At 39.7% G+C, this 17,271-nt stretch overlaps 1 protein-coding gene and 1 non-coding gene across 4 annotated transcripts in view; both read left to right on the forward strand.

Moving 5' to 3' along the window:
• Positions 1–17,271, forward strand: part of BAZ1A (bromodomain adjacent to zinc finger domain 1A) — a 129,732-nt gene that overhangs the window by 23,792 nt on the left and 88,669 nt on the right. The window lies entirely within an intron of this gene.
• Positions 6,966–7,027, forward strand: LOC126960228 (U7 small nuclear RNA). The gene has a single exon (XR_007727798.1). It is a non-coding gene; the product is annotated as a U7 small nuclear RNA (small nuclear RNA).

The following is a 17,271-nucleotide window of genomic DNA, read 5'->3' on the forward strand; positions in this document are numbered from 1 at the left end:
CACCCAGGCTGGAGTGCAGTGGCACAATCTTGGCTCACTGCAATCTCCGCCTCCTGGGTTCACTCCATTCTCTTGCCTCAGCCTCCCGAATAGCTGGGACTACAGGCGCCCGCCACCACGCCCGACTAATTTTTTATATTTTTAGTAGAGACAGAGTTTCACCATGTTAGCCAGGATGGTCTCGATCTCCTGACCTTGTGATCTGCCCGCCCCAGCCTCCCAAAGTGCTGGGATTACAGGCGTGAGCCACCGCGCCCGGCCTATGTGGTCTTCTAAGAATGCCATGCAAACAGATTTTAAGGCATCTAAGTATTATTTCTTTATTTTTATTTTTTAAATTTATTTATTTATTTTTACTTCACTATGTTGCCCAGATGGCCTCTTGGGCTCAAGGGATCCTCCCTCCCACCTTAGCCTCCTGAGTAGCTTGGAGTATAGGCACGGGCCACTGTGCCTGGTTCTGTCTTTTTTTTTTTTTTTTTTTTTTTTTTTTTTGAGCAAACACAATCATTGTTTAATGAAACGTTGGAAGGATGGTGAGCTGAAACTCAAATACTTGGGTGATTCACCCATCTTCTGTCCCCTCCCCTGGAACTAGAGAATTAAATCAGGAAAAAAGATGTGGAAATCATACAACCAAGAAACATTTTGGACTTATTGTGTAGTCATCATTCAGTCCAAAGATAGAATTAGAGTTTGAGAGAATCTGAAAAATTGAGTCAAAATATAATCATAAATTTGGTAATTTTTAAAATTAAAGTGGGCTTTGGGTAACCCATTTTCAAACTTTTTTTTTTTTTTTTTGAGTTAGGGTCCCACTCTGTTGCCCAGGGTAGATTGTGGTGGTATAATCACACCTCACCGCAACCACAACCTCCACCTCCCGGGTTTAAGCGATTATTGTGCCTCAGCTTCCCGAGTAGCTGGGACTACAGGTGCCTGCCACCATGCCCGGCTAATTTTTATATTTTTAGTAGAGATGGGGTTTTGCCATGTTGGCCAGGCTGGTCTTGAACTCCTGGCCTCAAGTGTTCTACCAGCCTCAGCCTCTCAAGGTGCTGGGATTTACAGGCGTGAGCCACTGTACCTAGCCATTTTCAAACCTTTTTACAAGCATCTCTTTTTAAATAAGAATTGGCATGTTGATGTAGTCTTTGAAATAGATACTGAAAACAGTTAATTTCTGGATAGGTAGCTGTTTTTCTGCATAATTTCCACCTTTAACCTCTTCTACTTCACCAGTTCTACCTACTGTTCTTTGGGTCTGGAAGGAATCTACATCTCTGTCAAAACAGGTATCTTCAGGGTCTGTGAAAGTCTACATTTTGCAACCACAGAATGGCTATACTAATTCCATTTGGGAGAAAGTTGAGTGTGTGCAAGAGAAAAGATACTTGATACAGAGAAGTGGCAGAGATTCTAAAATTTTGCCTACTTGGAGAGTCAGCACTACCCTTAAGGAACCTCTGTAATATTGTAGTACATAATCTTCTATTTAGCTAGTGTACAGACTACTTAATAGTTCCAATTCTTTGGAATACAACTTCAGACATAAAGTAAGCTGAAGATCTAAAACTGGGTAGGAAAGTAACTGCCACAGGGTTCATCCATGTGCTTTACCTCTGACTAGACTATAAAAGCTATTCAAGAGCCAAAATTAAAACATTAGTGTTAAACTGTCCCAAGTTATTTTGGGATCCTCTTTGAACTTTTTGTTCGTTTGTTTTTGAGACAGAGTCTTGCCCTGTTGCCCAGGCTGGAGTGCAGTGGTGGGATCTCAGGTCACTGCAATTTCCATTTCCCGGGCTCAGGCAATTCTCCGACCTCAGCCTCCCAAGTAGCTGGAACTACAGGCCCATTCCACCACACCTAGATAATTTTTGTATCTTTTATAGAGGTGGGGTATCACCATGTCACCCAGGCTGGTCTCAAACTACTGAGCTAAAGCAATCTGTCTGCCTCGACCTCCCAAAGTGCTGGGATTATAGGCGTGAGCCACTATGCCCGGCGTGAACTTTTTTTTTAGTCACAGGGATAGCTTTTGTCTATTTGTGCATACAGATATTTGAGTGACTGCCACAGTAGGGCTCTGATGGGGGATACAAAAATGAATACAAGTCTTTCTGTGTAGACACTCAAAGTTTGAAGGAGCTAATGAAAGTTTATGAATAACTGAAAGAGAATAAGTTGCTATAAAGGAGGCACAGTTAAGATGTTCTGGAAGCTGAAAGACTTTGTGGCAGATATGAAGCAATATGTGGTAGAAGGTACTTCTAAAGGTGGGTGTCCTGACAGCAGCAAGAAGTGGGACCTAATAGAAAAGGAGAAGCTGGAATAAGCAACAGTTAAAAAACTATACTGGTGGGTCAGTATAAAACTTGGTTGCATTAGAAGACATTGCAGAACTGGAAGTACACTAACATTTATTAAACTTTTCCTGTATGCTAGGCAGTGGGCTAGATGCTTTCATTTCAGTCCTCATAATCATAATGAGTGACCCAGAACTTTCAAATGTGATTTGCTCCACTTATCAGAAGTAAAGTTTATAAATTTTTAAAAATCTGGTTTTTTTCTATTGAAGTAAAAGATTCATATATCAGAGAAAAATGCAAAAGATGAAAGCCTGGAGTTCATTTTCCAAATACTCCCTTCAGAGATAACCACTATCAGAAATTTAGTGCATATTTCTTGACCATTTTTTCTGTACTATACTAACATAAAAAATTAGCAAGCAGCTTTTTCACTTAGTAATGGTTTGGATGTCTTCTCATATCAGAACACACAGATGTGTTCCTTTTTTTCTTTTCTTTTTCCCTACTTTTGAGAGACAGTCTCACTCTGTCACCTAGTCTGGAATGCAGCGATCATAGCTTGCTGTGGCTTTGAACTTCTAGGCTCAAGCAATCCTTCTGCTTCAGCGTCCCAAGTAGCTGGGACTATATGCATGTGCCACCACACCTGGCTAATTTTTAAAATTTTTTATAGTCTCCCTATGTTTCTCAGGCTGGTCTTCAACTGGCCTTGTGCGATCTGCCTCAGCCTCCTGAAGTGCTGGGATTATAAGTGTGAGCCCCCACACCTAGCCACGTGTACTGTTTCTGATTGGTTTTACATGAACTGGTTAAACTGTTCCTAAAAAGCTTACTTGTAATATTGCCTTTTTCTGAGGACAGATAGAGTTTCTTTTGCTAGCCTGGTGTGAGTTCTCTCTTTGAAGATAATAAGCTGCCTTTTCTTTCAGCTTTGACTAACAGACCTTTTCCCTGATAGAGGTTAAATCAGTAAAATGGCCGAATTGGATTTGCACCAGAGTTTCCTTTATAGCTAGGTTTCCCCAAATATCCCTGTATTATTTGGATTTAAAATTTATAAAATGTTATCAAGTCAAGAAACGTAAGAGACTATTGTTCAGTATATGTGCTGCCAAAGTGAGCACAGGACTATGATTCAGTATTGTTTTTAGAACTGCCTTGTAAAATGGAAATTATATAATTTTTTTTTTTTTTTTGAGACAGAGTCCTGCTCTGTTGCCCAGGCTGGAGTGGCACGATTTCGGCTCACTGCAACTCCGCCTCCTGGGTTGAAGTGATTCTCCTGCCTCAGCCTCCTGAGTAGCTGGGATTACAGGTGTCCACCACCATGCCCGGCTAATATTTGTATTAGTACAGATGAGGTTTCACCATGTTGGTCAGGCTGGTCTCGAATTCCTGACCTCAGGTGGTCCTCCTGCCTTGACCTCCCAAAGTGCTGGGATTACAGGCATGAGCCACCGCACCTGGCCTTAATTATTTTTAATATTATAAGCTGATATCAGTTTAGACATCAGGTGGTAATAAACCAATTAGAGCTCTTAACTATTCAACCATTAAGGTATATTCCCTGTGGACTTTCTGTGTTGCATTGGTAGATTGCTTTAAGCAATTTAGATGAAGTAAAAGAAAATTAGCTGGGTGCAATGGCTCATGCCTGTAATCCTAGCACTTTGGGAGGCCAAGGTGGGTGGATGGCTTGAGCTCAGGAGTTCAAGACCAGTCTGAGCAACATGGCAAAACCCCGTCTCTGTAAAAACAATACAAAAATTAGCTGGGCTTGGTAGTGCGTGCCTGTAGTGCCAGGTACTTGGGAGACTGAGGTGGGAAGATTGCTAGAGCCCAGGAAGCAGAGGTTGCAGTGAGCCAAGATTGTGCCACTGCACTCCAGCCTGGGTGACAGAGCCAGACGCTATCTCAAAAAAGAGAGAGAAAATTTGCACAAAAACCTGTGATACAGAGTGTTAAGTACTCAGGGTATATTAGAATTAAAAATGAGGAAATTGACTTTATCTTTGGGTTCTTTTGTATTGCTAGCCTAAATGCTGTCAGTGAATCATAAAATGCGTTAATGTTCAGGACAAAAGAGAGCTGCTAAATATATTGATGGAGTAAGATGAACATAAAAGATTCAAGCGAAAAACAAATATAGTTATTTTGATTTAAATATGCATGCTTGGATGCCAGTGATTGGGTACATGTGGGATTAATCAAGTAGAAGTTTTTGAGAAAGGGTTGAGTAGAAATATGAAGAAAAAAATACAGGTTAGCAGAAAGGATTACAGGAGGGAGACTTCTTATTTAGGCTCAAAGATAGTATAGATTTTTAGCAACACATTAAATTTATTGTAGTTCTTTTTCAGAAAGAAAGCTTTCATTTGGTCAGCTTACACTGCCTTTTTTTTTTTTTTCTCAATCCTGCTCCTTCTGTATATACTACTGAATTTGTAAGATCAAAATTGCTAGTTCCAGGACAAAAAAGTCCTAAGCAACATCTCAGCATTGTTTTCAGTAAACTCTGATGACCCTAATATGTTAATATAATGTTTTTGGGTTTTTTTTTTGAGACTGAGTCTCGCTCTGTCACCCAGTCTAGATCTCGGCTCACTGCAAACCTCTAACTCCTGGGTTCAAGGCATTCTCATGCCTCAGCCTCCCGAATAGCTGGGATTACAGGCATGCGCCACTGCATCCAGCCAATTTTTGTATTTTTAGTAGAGACGGGATTTCACCATGTTGGCCAGGCTGGTCTTGAACTCCTGACCTTAGGTGATCCACCCACCTCGGCCTCCCAAAGTGCTGGGATTACAGGTGTGAGCCACCATGCCCAGCCAATGATACAATTTTTAATTTCTTAAGGGTTATTTGGCATAATTGTTCTTTTTTAAAAATTATTTTATTTTTAAATATATGTATTTTTTTTAAGTTCCGAGGTACATATGAAGGATGTGCAGATTTGTTACATAGGTAGGGATAACTATTGGCTCCTGGATTGTCATTGCAAATTACAGTTAACATTTAGAACCCTTATGCATAATAGTATAAATTGGGAAGTCATTTCTGGGAAACCTTTTTTTAATACGCTAAAAATTCATACATAGTCACAAAAACAAATGAAAATAGAAAATGAATCTCTTTCTAAACATTTAATTCAAATAGCATATAAAGCTATGTTGTGTTTTTGCATGGACATAACTGCTTTATGCTTCACAAAATATTTCAATGAAGCCGGGCACGGTGGCTCACGCCTGTAATCCCAGCACTTTGGGAGGCTGAGGCGGGCAGATCACAAGGTCGGGAGATCAAGACCACGGTGAAACCCCGTCTCTACTAAAAATACAAAAAATTAGTCGGGCCTGGTGGCGGGCGCCTGTAGTCCCAGCTACTCAGGAGGCTGAGGCAGGAGAATGGTGTGAACCCTGGAGGCGGAACTTGCAGTGAGCCAAGATTGCGCCACTGCACTCCAGCCTGGGCGACAGAGTGAGACTCCGTCTCAAAAAAAAAAAAAAAAAAAAAAAAAAAAAATTTTCAATGAAGTTTAGACTTACCATACAAATTTCTTCAGTGTTCTGAGGGCTTCCAAATTGTAGTGGCTATTAGGAGCATCTGTGTAATGCCTCATAAGAAAGTCATTGGTGAATGCTGGGGTGAGAGTGGTTAGTTTTTATGGCAATTTCTTTATTCTTTACACTGATGCCACATGCAGTCAGCTGAGTCTCCACCAGGACTTACGGTCATTACTGTGGGGATCTTATTTATCGTAAGAAAGATGATAAAAATGGGGAATGGCAAGTAAATTGAGGTTCACCTCCTTTCTAATGTGACAGGATATTCAGTGTTGGCTTCATTTTGTGTCTTTCTGAATTGATTAGCAGCAGGGTGGTGAAGTAGAATAGTAGTGGTTCTGAAGTTCTTAGTTATCAGTGGCAGGCAAATATTATAATAGGCTCATCACACCAAAGAGGTGAGACTGAATAGCTAATTCTGACCTTAAATCCTCATTGGGGATTTCATATCTACATGGTTATTACAGTTTCAGATCTGAGGAATTAGAGGCTCTTCTGGATAAAATAATATCTTCCACATCTTTTTCTGCCTCCATCATAATCCATTCCAGTTGGCCCATATAAGATCACAGTTTTCTTTTTTTTGAGACAGAGTCTTGCTCTATCGCCAGGCTGGAGTACAGTGGCACAATCTCGGTTCACTGCAACCCCCGTCTGCTGGGTTCAAGGAATTCTCTTGCCTCAGCCTCCCAAGTAGCTGGGACTACAGGCACGTGCCACCACGCCCAGCTAATTTTTTAATTTTTAGTAGAGACGGGGTTTCACCATGTTAGCCAGGATGGTCTCGATCTCTTGACATCGTGATCCATCCGCCTCGGCCTTTCCAAAGTGCTGGGATTATAGGCGTGAGCCACCGTACTCAGCCAAGATCACAGTTTTTAACGAAAAACTTTTCTCATAGATAAACTTGAAATAATTTTGAGGACAAGGTAAAATTATCATTTGTTTTCCATGCTGCCTGGGAGGCTTGTAGTATTTATTGCATGCAAGTGGAATTCATTTGACCTGTGCGTCTGAATTAGTTTTAAAATTGGGGTTGTCTGTCTTAGACAAATTCAGAGGTCATCCAAAGATAAAAGTTAAAGGAGGGAAGTGTTACAGCTCTTTTAGAATTTGTCTAGCAGGCTTTCCAGTTTTTGCTGGAAAGCCCCCTTCCCTTCCAAAAAAAAAAAAAGTTAAAGGATAATTAAGATAAATAATGTGTAAAATAATTTTAAATAAAATGAAGAGAGTAGTAAAAGTATGAAAAAATACAAAACTACTCATCACTAAAGGCTGAGCAAAACCTTTTAAAATTAAAAACATATGCTGTGAATAATTCCAAGCAGGAGCTGGCACATTTTAAAAACACAAAGGTTCAAATAGTAAATATCATAGGCTTTGTGGTCCATATGGTCTTTGTCACAACTACCCAACTCTGCTATTATAATGCAAAAGTAGTCATATATAATAGATAAATGAATGAGTATGGCTGTATTCCAAAAATATTTTATTAATGAACACTAAAATTTGTTTCATATTATTTTACATATCACAAAATAGTCTCCTGATTTTTATTTTGAACCATTTAAAATGTTTTAACCGTAGGAATTTTAGGATTATGTTTCTATTTTTATGAAAAATAATGTTGGATTTTTTTTTTTTTTTTTTTTTGAGACAGGGTCACGCTCTGTTGCCCAGGCTAGAGTGTAGTAGCTCTCTGTAACCTTGAACTTCTGGGCTCAGGTTATCCTCCCGAGTAGCTGGGACTGTAGGCACATGCCACCACACCTGCCTAATTAAAATTTTTTTTTTGTAGAAACAGAGTCTCCCTGTGTTGCCCAGGCTGGTCTCAAACCCCTGGGCTCACGTGATCCTCCTGTCTCAGCCTCCCAAAATGCTGGGATTACAGGCTTGAGCCACTGCGCCCAGCCAGTGTTGGAATTTTGATAGGGATTGCATTGAATCTGTAAGTTGTTTTGGGTAGGATGGACATTTTAACAATATTAACTCTTCGAGTTATTTATTTGTGTCTTCAATTTCTTTCATCAGTGTTTTAATAGTTTTCAGTATACAAGTCTTTCACCTCTTTGGTTAAATTTATTCCTAAGTATTTTATATTTTTGTAGCTATTGTTCTCTTGATTTCTTTTTCAGATAATAAGTGTTTAAACCATTCTTAGCTTGCAAAGGTGATGAGTTGGATTTGGCCATGAGTTAATTAGGCAGGTGTGGTGGCATGTGCCTACAGTCCCAGCTACTCGGGAGGATAACCTGAGCCCAGAAGTTCAAGGTTACAGAGAGCTACTACACTCTAGCCTGGGCAACAGAGCGTGACCCTGTCTCAAAAAAAAAAAAAAAAAAAAATCCAACATTATTTTTCATAAAAATAGAAACATAATCCTAAAATTCCTATGGTTAAAACATTTTAAATGGTTCAAAATAAAAATCAGGAGACTATTTTGTGATATGTAAAATAATATGAAACAAATTTTAGTGTTCATTAATAAAATATTTTTGGAATACAGCCATACTCATTCATTTATCTATTATATATGACTACTTTGCATTATAATAGCAGAGTTGGGTAGTTGTGACAAAGGTGATGAGTTGGACCATAGTATACTGTCTCCTGGTACAAAGGAAAGGGTTAAATAAGGGTTGTAGGATAAAACCACCAGAGCCTAAAACCTCAGAGTGTGGCATGCAAAGATGGCTTGATATAGCAGAAAGTCTTTGGGGCCAAACTGACTTGCTAATTTTAGGAATCCTCTTTCCTGATCTGTTTAAAACTGGAAAAAAATAGCTATATTTATATGGTGGTTGTAGTAGTTACCTTTGCTGTATAACAAACCACCCCTAAAAGTTAGTGGCCTAAATCAGTAAACATTACTCTTACAATTCTGTGGTTGGCTGGAATGTTCTTCGAGTCTGGGCTGACCTAGATAGGACTAGATTGTCTAGGTCCTAGAATCTAGGATAGCCTTACATGTCTGGGGCCTCAGACTGAGGTGCCTAAAGTCCATTTCCATGTGACCTATTATTCCTCAGGGGACTAGACCTAACTTGTTCACAAGATGGTAGAAAGATCCCAGCAGTAAGAGAGAGCAAGCCCCAAAGTGCAAGAAAGTACAAGCCTCAGCATGCTGTATTTTTGTTACATTGGCCAAAGGAAGTCACATGAGTAAATCCAGAGTTAATGTGGGAAGGAATCAGAAAGGTGTGATTCAGTTCAGTAATTGCAACAGTCTGCCACAGTGCTTAGCACCGAAAGAACTCAGTAAATGTTAGATCCTCCTTTTATTTGTCAGACAAGTGAAGAATCTGCCAGCTGTAATGACTCATCTTTTTTTTAGCCAGTCCCTAGTTTTCTTACATTATAGTCACTGTTCTTGAAAGCTTGCTATATGTCATTTTAGGGAGATGAAGACAATACTAGTAAACTTTTGAGAGTTGACCATGTGCAGGAACTATTCTAGGTTTTTGACATATATCCTTTTTTTTCCCCCCATAAATTCAGTGAGTGGGTATCCCTCAAATGTGAATGGGCCCTAGTGCCTTGGGAGAGCATGCATGTACTATTATTTAATTCCCAGGATAGCCATGTGATAGTTGCTCATTTGGTCATTTTACAGTTTGAAGAGCCCATACACAGAGGTTAATTAAAATTTGCCCAAGGTCATGAGTGATGACGTTTTTAAGTACAGGCAGTATCAGAACCAGAGCCTTGTTATGTGCTTGTTTGGGAGGAATAAGTGCGTATGACAGCATACTAAAGGATAGCAATTAAGCAGGATTAAAAGATATTATAGTTAAATGCATTTATCGAACACCCACGATTTAGTTTTCACTTTATTTACCTATTTTATAATTTTTGTCAAAAGTGTGGTCAGATTAAGCTTTTGGTCATTCACTCTTAAGAATGATTCAGGTTAGGCCGGGCGCGGTGGCTCAAGCCTGTAATCCCAGCACTTTGGGAGGCCGAGACGGGCGGATCACGAGGTCAGGAGATCGAGACCATCCTGGCTAACACGGTGAAACCCCGTCTCTACTAAAAAATACAAAAAACTAGCCGGGCGAGGTGGCGGGCGCCTGTAGTCCCAGCTACTCGGGAGGCTGAGGCAGGAGAATGGCGTAAACCCGGGAGGCGGAGCTTGCAGTGAGCCGAGATCGCGCCACTGCACTCCAGCCTGGGTGACAGAGCCAGACTCCGTCTCAAAAAAAAAAAAAAAAAAAAAAAAAATGATTCAGGTTAAAAGAATGCTATCTAGTGGCAACAAAAGGTGACAGCAAACATGGGGGAAACAGATATTTCATTTATTTGTTGTCATTCTATCTTTTGACTTGAATTTCCAGGGATGAAAAATGCAATTGTTTGTGCCTTTTTTTTTCTTTGAAGGTAGTAGGGAGTATTCTGAGTTAGTACTTTAAAGTACACACAGGCAAATTTTATATAATCCATTCGGTAAGTATTGTGTGCTGACTGCTGTGGTAGGCATTGGGAAAAGGGTTATGAATAAGACAAGGACTTATGACTTAGATTCTAGTGCAAGGGACATAAACACAAAAGGCTAATTTATTGGTATATAAACAAAATAAAACTTTGCATGCCAGACAAATGATTAAAAAGTTAAAAAAACAAAATTTTTAAAAAAATAAAACTTGATAGGATGGAGTCTTGAATCATTTTTTTTTTTTTTTTCAGCCATTTAAGTATCTTCTTTGAAAACCGTGGTGCTAGATGCAACAGGATAATTAAATATGAGTAAATGATTAGTACTTAATTGTTCTCAGACATTATATTGATGTTTATATTTGTAGTAGGGATAGAGTTTGCAAGGCAAGGATAAGTGAAATACATGTGAATAACTAATATAGGACTGAATAAGGTAAATGCATTAAGGAAACGTAAATAAGCCTGGGCTTGGTGGCTCACCACCTGTAATCCCAGCACTTTGCAAGGCAGGTGTGTTGAGGTCAGGAGTTTGAGACCAGCTTGGCCAACATGGTGAAACCTTGTCTCTAAAAATAGAAAAAATTTAGCTGGGCATGTTGGCACATGCCTGTAATCCCAGCTACTTGAGAGGCTGAGGTGGGAGAATCGCTTGAACCCAGGAGGCAGAGGTTGCAGTGAGCCGAGATTGTACCATTGCACTCCAGCCTGGGCAACAGAACGAGACTCTGTCTCCAAAAAAAAAAAACATAGGTAAGTCTTATTTGGCTAGTGATTATGTCACCACTATTCAAATAGAATGAATAAAGGGCACTGTAGTGCCAAATAATTTAGCCCTGCATTAATAATTTGCTATGATTGGCAACTAGAATGGGCTGATATTTACATTTTAGTTTTCTCTTCAAAGATATGCTTGCAATTTTCTTCATCTCCTTCCAGTCAGTGAGTCAGTTAACAATATTGATTTTGAGGAGTTTGAGACCAGCCTGACTATCTTGGTGAAACCCCATCTCTACCCAAAACACAAAATTAGCAGGGCATGATGGTGGGTGCCTATAATCCCACTTACTTGGGAGGCTGAGGCAGGAGAATCGCTTGAACTCGGGAGGCAGAGGTTGCAGTGAACCAAGATTGTGCCATTGCACTCCAGTCTGGGCAACAAGAGCGAAACTCCATCTTAAAAAAAAAAAAAATACTGATTTTGTTGTTATAAATGTACCCTAAGGATGGTTAAACAAAGAAAAAAGGTTATTATGTTTGAGCTCCCCAAAAGGAATCTACAAGTAGGTGGTCTAGCTAGAAAATACCAGCTAGAAGAATTTGAGAAGGGAGTAATAATTTTTTGTTTTGTGTTTTTTTTTTTTTTTGGACACAGAGTCTCACTTTGTCGTCCAGGCTGGAGTGCAGTGGTGTGATCTTGGCTCACCACAACCTCTGCCTCCCAGGTTCAAGCAATTCTCCAGCCTCAGCCTCCCGAGTAGCTGGGATTACAGGGGCCCACCACCATGCCCGACTAATTTTTGTATTTTTAGTAGAAACGAGGTTTCACTGTGTTGGTCAGGCTAGTCATGAATTTCTGACCTCAGGTGATCCACCCGCCCTGGCCTCCCAAAGTGCTGGGATAACAGGTGGGAGCCACCTCACCCAGCCTAATTTTATTATCTTAAGTAGTTGTATATATAATAATTTCATTGTAAATTCTTTCAGTTGTTTTTATGTACTTTATTTTGATATATATAAATCACCTGACTTTGATTTGACTAACTCAGGTTTTAAGAGAGAACACACCAGTATAATGCTTCTTTCTGAAAAAATAGGGATTTTTAAGATTGATTTTTATATGCTTATGGTTGAGATGGAGACAAGCTTTAGGACTCACTTTGCATATTTTCTGCATTACACACAACTCTCTGGCTTTTCTTCTGATAAGAATAGGCAGGACCAATCTATACTTCAATGAGATCTAACAAGTAGACCTACCTCAGTTAGCTATGTCTTTAGAAAAGCAGTAATTGTTTTTCTTTTAAGTTAAAGAATAATTTAAATCAAATAATAACTTGTATTCAGATAAGCTTTTATTCTAAGTAGTTTAAACTAATAAAACTCTGCTAAATGTATTACTTTCAGTCTTATTTTAAAAATCAGATTTATAGAATTTGCCTAAGCTAAAATTCACCCTTTTCAATAGAGTTCTGACTTTAAAAAAATTTTTTAATTGTTCTTTTCTTTTTTAAAAAATTAATTTTAAAACTAGGAAATGTTCATTTTTACTTTTTTTTTTTTTGAGATGGAGTCTCGCTGTGTCACTCAGGCTGGAGTGCAGTGGTGCAATCTCGGTTCACTACAAGCTCCGCCTCCCAGGTTCACGCCATCCTCCTGCCTCAGCCTCCCGAATAGCTGGGACTACAGGCACCTACCACCACGCCCGGCTAATTTTTCGTATTTTTAGTAGAAACGGGGTTTCACCGTGTTAGCAAGGATAGTCTTGATCTCCTGACCTCGTGATCTGCCTGCCTCGGCCTCCCAAAGTGCTGGGATTACAGGCGTGAGCCACCGCACCCGGCCTTTTTTTTTTTTTTTTTTTTTAAAGATAGGTTCTGGCTCAGTCGTCCAGGCTGGAGTGTGGTGGTGTGATCTCAGCTTACTTCAACCTTCTGGGCTAAAGTCATCCTCTCGCCTCAGCCTCCTAAGTAACTGGGACTACAGGCGCACACTATCACGCTGGCTAAATTCTGTATTTTTTGTAGACATAGAGTTTCACCATGTTGCTGATCTCGAACTCCTGATCCTCAAGCGATCCACCTGCCTCAGCCTCCCAAAGTGCTGGGATTAGAGGCGTGCGCCACCGCGCCCAGCCAAGTTCTGAAATTTGACACAGTCGTATAATTCACCACAGTCAGGACATAGAGCTTTTCTATGAACCTCCACAAAATTCATTTGTGCCCCCTTTGTAGTCAACCCTTGCTTCACCTTCTAGCCTTTGACAAACCACTGATCTGTTTTCTGTCCTCAAAATTTTGCCTTTTCCAAAATAAAATATAAATGGAATTATAGACTATTTCTGGACTTGATTCTCTTCCATTGATCTATTTGGCAATCCTTTCACCAATACTACAGTGTCATCATTACTCTAGCTTTATGTAGTATTTATTACTTTCATCATGTATTTATTTCTCTTATGGAATGAATATTTTTAATTTGAGTTTATTTTGTTAATGTTTATCATTAATATTTTAAAATTAAACTTTTTTTTGCGACTACTGTAGGCTCACATGTAGTTGTAAAATAATTGCTTCCTGGCGGGGAATGGTGGCTCATGCCTGTAATCCCAGCACTTTGGGAGGCCGAGGTGGGTGGATCATCTGAGATCAGGAGTTCAAGACCAGCTTGGTTAACATGGTGAAACCCTGTCTTTACTAAAAATACAAAAATTAGCCAGGCATGGTGGTGGGTGCCTGTAATTCCAGCTACTTGGGAGTCTGAGGCAGGAGAATCACTTAAACCTGGGAGGTGGAGGAGATTGCAGTGAGCCAAGATCTTGCCACTGAACTCCAGCCTGGGTAGCAGGGAGACTCTGTCTCAAAAAAAAAAGAAAAAAATAGTTTCCCCCATGATGTTATCTTGCAAAATTATAGTACAGTACCACAACCAGAATATTGACATTGATATAGTTATAATACAGAACATTTCTGTCACTGCAGGGCTCCCTCACATTGCTGTTTCTCTTCAGATTTTCAATTTTCTGAAACAAATACGACTTGAAATCTGTATTGCCAGTAACTTTCAAATTTAAAAACCTTATTCAGGTTCTGTGATTCATGAAGTGAATTTAACATACACAAATGTTTATAAAGTGATCAGTGTTTAATAAATATCTAGCACACCTAATAGTAGATTGCCTTTACTTATCAGTGGGATTTGCCTTGGATGCATATAATTCAAGTGTTTAATGGCATAAACAAAATAGGAGTTTTTCTCTTGTGTAAAATGAGTCCAGAAGTGTGTAGTGTGGGGCTGGTGTGATAGGTCCACAAAGTTGTCAGGAACTCAGGGTTTTACTTGTTTTCTGCTTCATCATCCTGATGTTATAACAGTCGTTTTCAGTGTTCAGGATGGCTCCAAATAGAGGAAAGACAAGAAGCCTTTTCCTATGCCTTTTTCACACTGAGGCCAGTTAGTTTGAAAATACTGTTACTGTGTTGAAACAAAAGATCACTTGTCAAATCTGTGGTGGCTTTTCATATTTAATGTGTTGTTGTCTCTGATCATAAAATGTTAACCTTGCTGTAAGGAGGCAAGACTGTCTTACATGTTTGTGCCAGTGTGCTGGCTGACATAAAGCTGAGTCCACAAACAATTGAATACCTATTTATTCGAATATACTAGTTGGAATTTTAAAGTTTTTGGTAGTTTTAATTAATTGGGTTGATTCTGTAGCCACACTAATTAATAAGGCTTTAATAAGATACTTTTGAATACTAAGGAGGTTAAGCAGCATATTAATAATATCCAGATATTTGGAAACTAATTAGAAATATGTAGGGTTTAATCCATGGATTTTGTGTGTAGAATTTTCTTTCTAAAGATTTTTGTGACTGGGCTTAGTGGCTCATGCCTGTAATCCCAGCACTTGGAGAGACTGAGGCAGGAGGATTGTTTGAGGCCAGGAGTTCAAAACAAGCCCGAGCAACATGGCAAAAACCCATCTCTACAAAAAAAAAAAAAAAAAAAAAAAAAATTAGCTGGGGATGGTGGTATTCACCTGTAGTCTCAGCTACTTAGGAGGCTGAGGTTAGAAGATTGCTTGAGACCGGGAGGCAGAAATGGCAGTGAACCAAGATCACACCACTGCACTCCAGCCTGAGCAACAAAGACCCTGTCTCAAAAAGAAAAAAAAAGACTTATTTGTATTAAATATATCTTTAATAATGGATTTAGTCTTCAGTAAGAATCTAGTGATTATTGTGATATTTAGACTTACAATAGGTCATGCCAGTTGGAGAAATAATAAGGTCTGGTTCTGTAGTCCATAAAGGGTCTCAGAACAGTTAAAAATGAAACGTTCTTTTAGGCCAGGCATGGTTGCTCATGCCTGTAATCCTAGCACTTTGGGAGGCCGAGGTGGAAGGATTGCTTGAACCCAGGAGTTTGAGGCCAGCCTGGGCAACATAGCAAGACCCTGTGTCTACTAAAAATAATAAATTTTTAAAAAGAAACATTCTTTGAGCTACATTGATGTATTTCTCTAAAAAAGTGAGGAATTATAAACAAAGCAATCTTTTCCTGACTTCTTTTTTCTCATTGACAAGTAATCAACATAATTCATAGTCTTTGTGTGTGAGTAGCTGACTCGCTTGAATGCTGTGGTTTCTTCCACTTAAAATGAGGTATCACATAACCTTAATTTAAGGTTTTCATTTTTTAACTCTAAACTTCAAATTAATCAGTTCACTGTTAGAAAATATTGACTTAATTGTCCAAGCATAGTATTTTTTATAAATATTCTTGCACCTGTATTACTGGAAAATAAAGGTTAATGAGGCAGAATGGGGAGCAGATGTGAAGTATGCTATAGATTCAGCGTATTCCATTTTTGGAGACCCAAACAGAGGGTCAGTGTCTTATTTCAAGTAGGTCTTTCCAGGCTTCTAGATCTCCTTTCCCTTTGCTGTTAACTATTTACCTTCTACCTCAAATACCTTGTAGAAATTCTGCATATGTCTCAGTTATAGAAAGTTTTATAATTTGCTTTTGTTTCATTGAATTTTTGAGATATAAATTTAAATTGCTACTAAAAATAGCTTTTTACAGGAAGGTATATACATTCCAGACTATCCTCATAAAAAGCTATTTCCAGCTGGGCGCAGTGGCTCACGCCTGTAATCCCAACACTTTGGGAGGCTGAGGTGGGCAGATCACCTGAGGTCGGGAGTTTGAGACCAGCCTGACCAACATGGAGAAACCCCATCTCTACTAAACATACAAAATTAGCTGGGCATGGTGGCACATGCTGGTAATCCCAGCTACTTGGGAAGCTGAGGCAGGAGAATTGCTTGAACCCAAGAGGCAGAGGTTGCAGTCAGCTGAGATTGCGCCATTGCATCCCAGAATGGCAACAAGAGTGAAACTCCATCTCAAAGAAAAAAAAAAGCTATTTCCATGTTCAGCTTTTTTTTTTTTTTTTTTTTTTTTTTTTTTTTTTGAGATGGAGTCTCGCTCTGTCGCCCAGGCTGGAGTGCAGTGGCCGGATCTCAGCTCACTGCAAGCTCCGCCTCCCGGGTTCCCGCCATTCTCCTGCCTCAGCCTCCCGAGTAGCTGGGACTACAGGCACCCGCCACCACGCCCGGCTAGTTTTTTTTTGTATTTTTTAGTAGAGACGGGGTTTCACCACGTTAGCCAGGATGGTCTCAATCTCCTGACCTCGTGATCCGCCCATCTCGGCCTCCCAAAGTGCTGGGATTACAGGCTTGAGCCACCGCGCCCGGCCCCATGTTCAGCTTATTACAGATTTATGACTAATTAATGTTGTGCCCTTATACTGTACTTACTCCCATTCCACAGTCTTGCTTTCACTCTGAAATGTTTAAGTTGTTAGCACTTTAAGGAGCCTCACATTGCCTGGGCTTAAAGTTGTGAAATACCCTTGGGTCAATATAATCCTTCCATTCCCTTCAACTCTAGTAGTAGAGTGGAAAATTAGAAAGTATATGGGCTTGAGAGTCACACGGTTAAAGTTTTGGCTGTACCATTACTGGTTGTGTGACTGAGATCAAATTATTTAAAGCTGACCCTGGGCAGGACGCAGTGGCTCACGTCTGTAATCCTAGCACTTTGGGAAGCAAAGGCGGGTGGATCACAAGGTCAGGAGATCGAGACCATCCTGGCGAACACCGTGAAACCCTGTCTTTACTAAAAATACAACAATTAGCTGGGCATGGTGGTGCATGCCTGTAATCCCAGCTACT

The sequence above is a fragment of the Macaca thibetana genome, chromosome 7, assembly GCF_024542745.1.
Source record: "Macaca thibetana thibetana isolate TM-01 chromosome 7, ASM2454274v1, whole genome shotgun sequence".
In the NCBI taxonomy this organism is placed as follows: Eukaryota; Metazoa; Chordata; class Mammalia; order Primates; family Cercopithecidae; genus Macaca; species Macaca thibetana.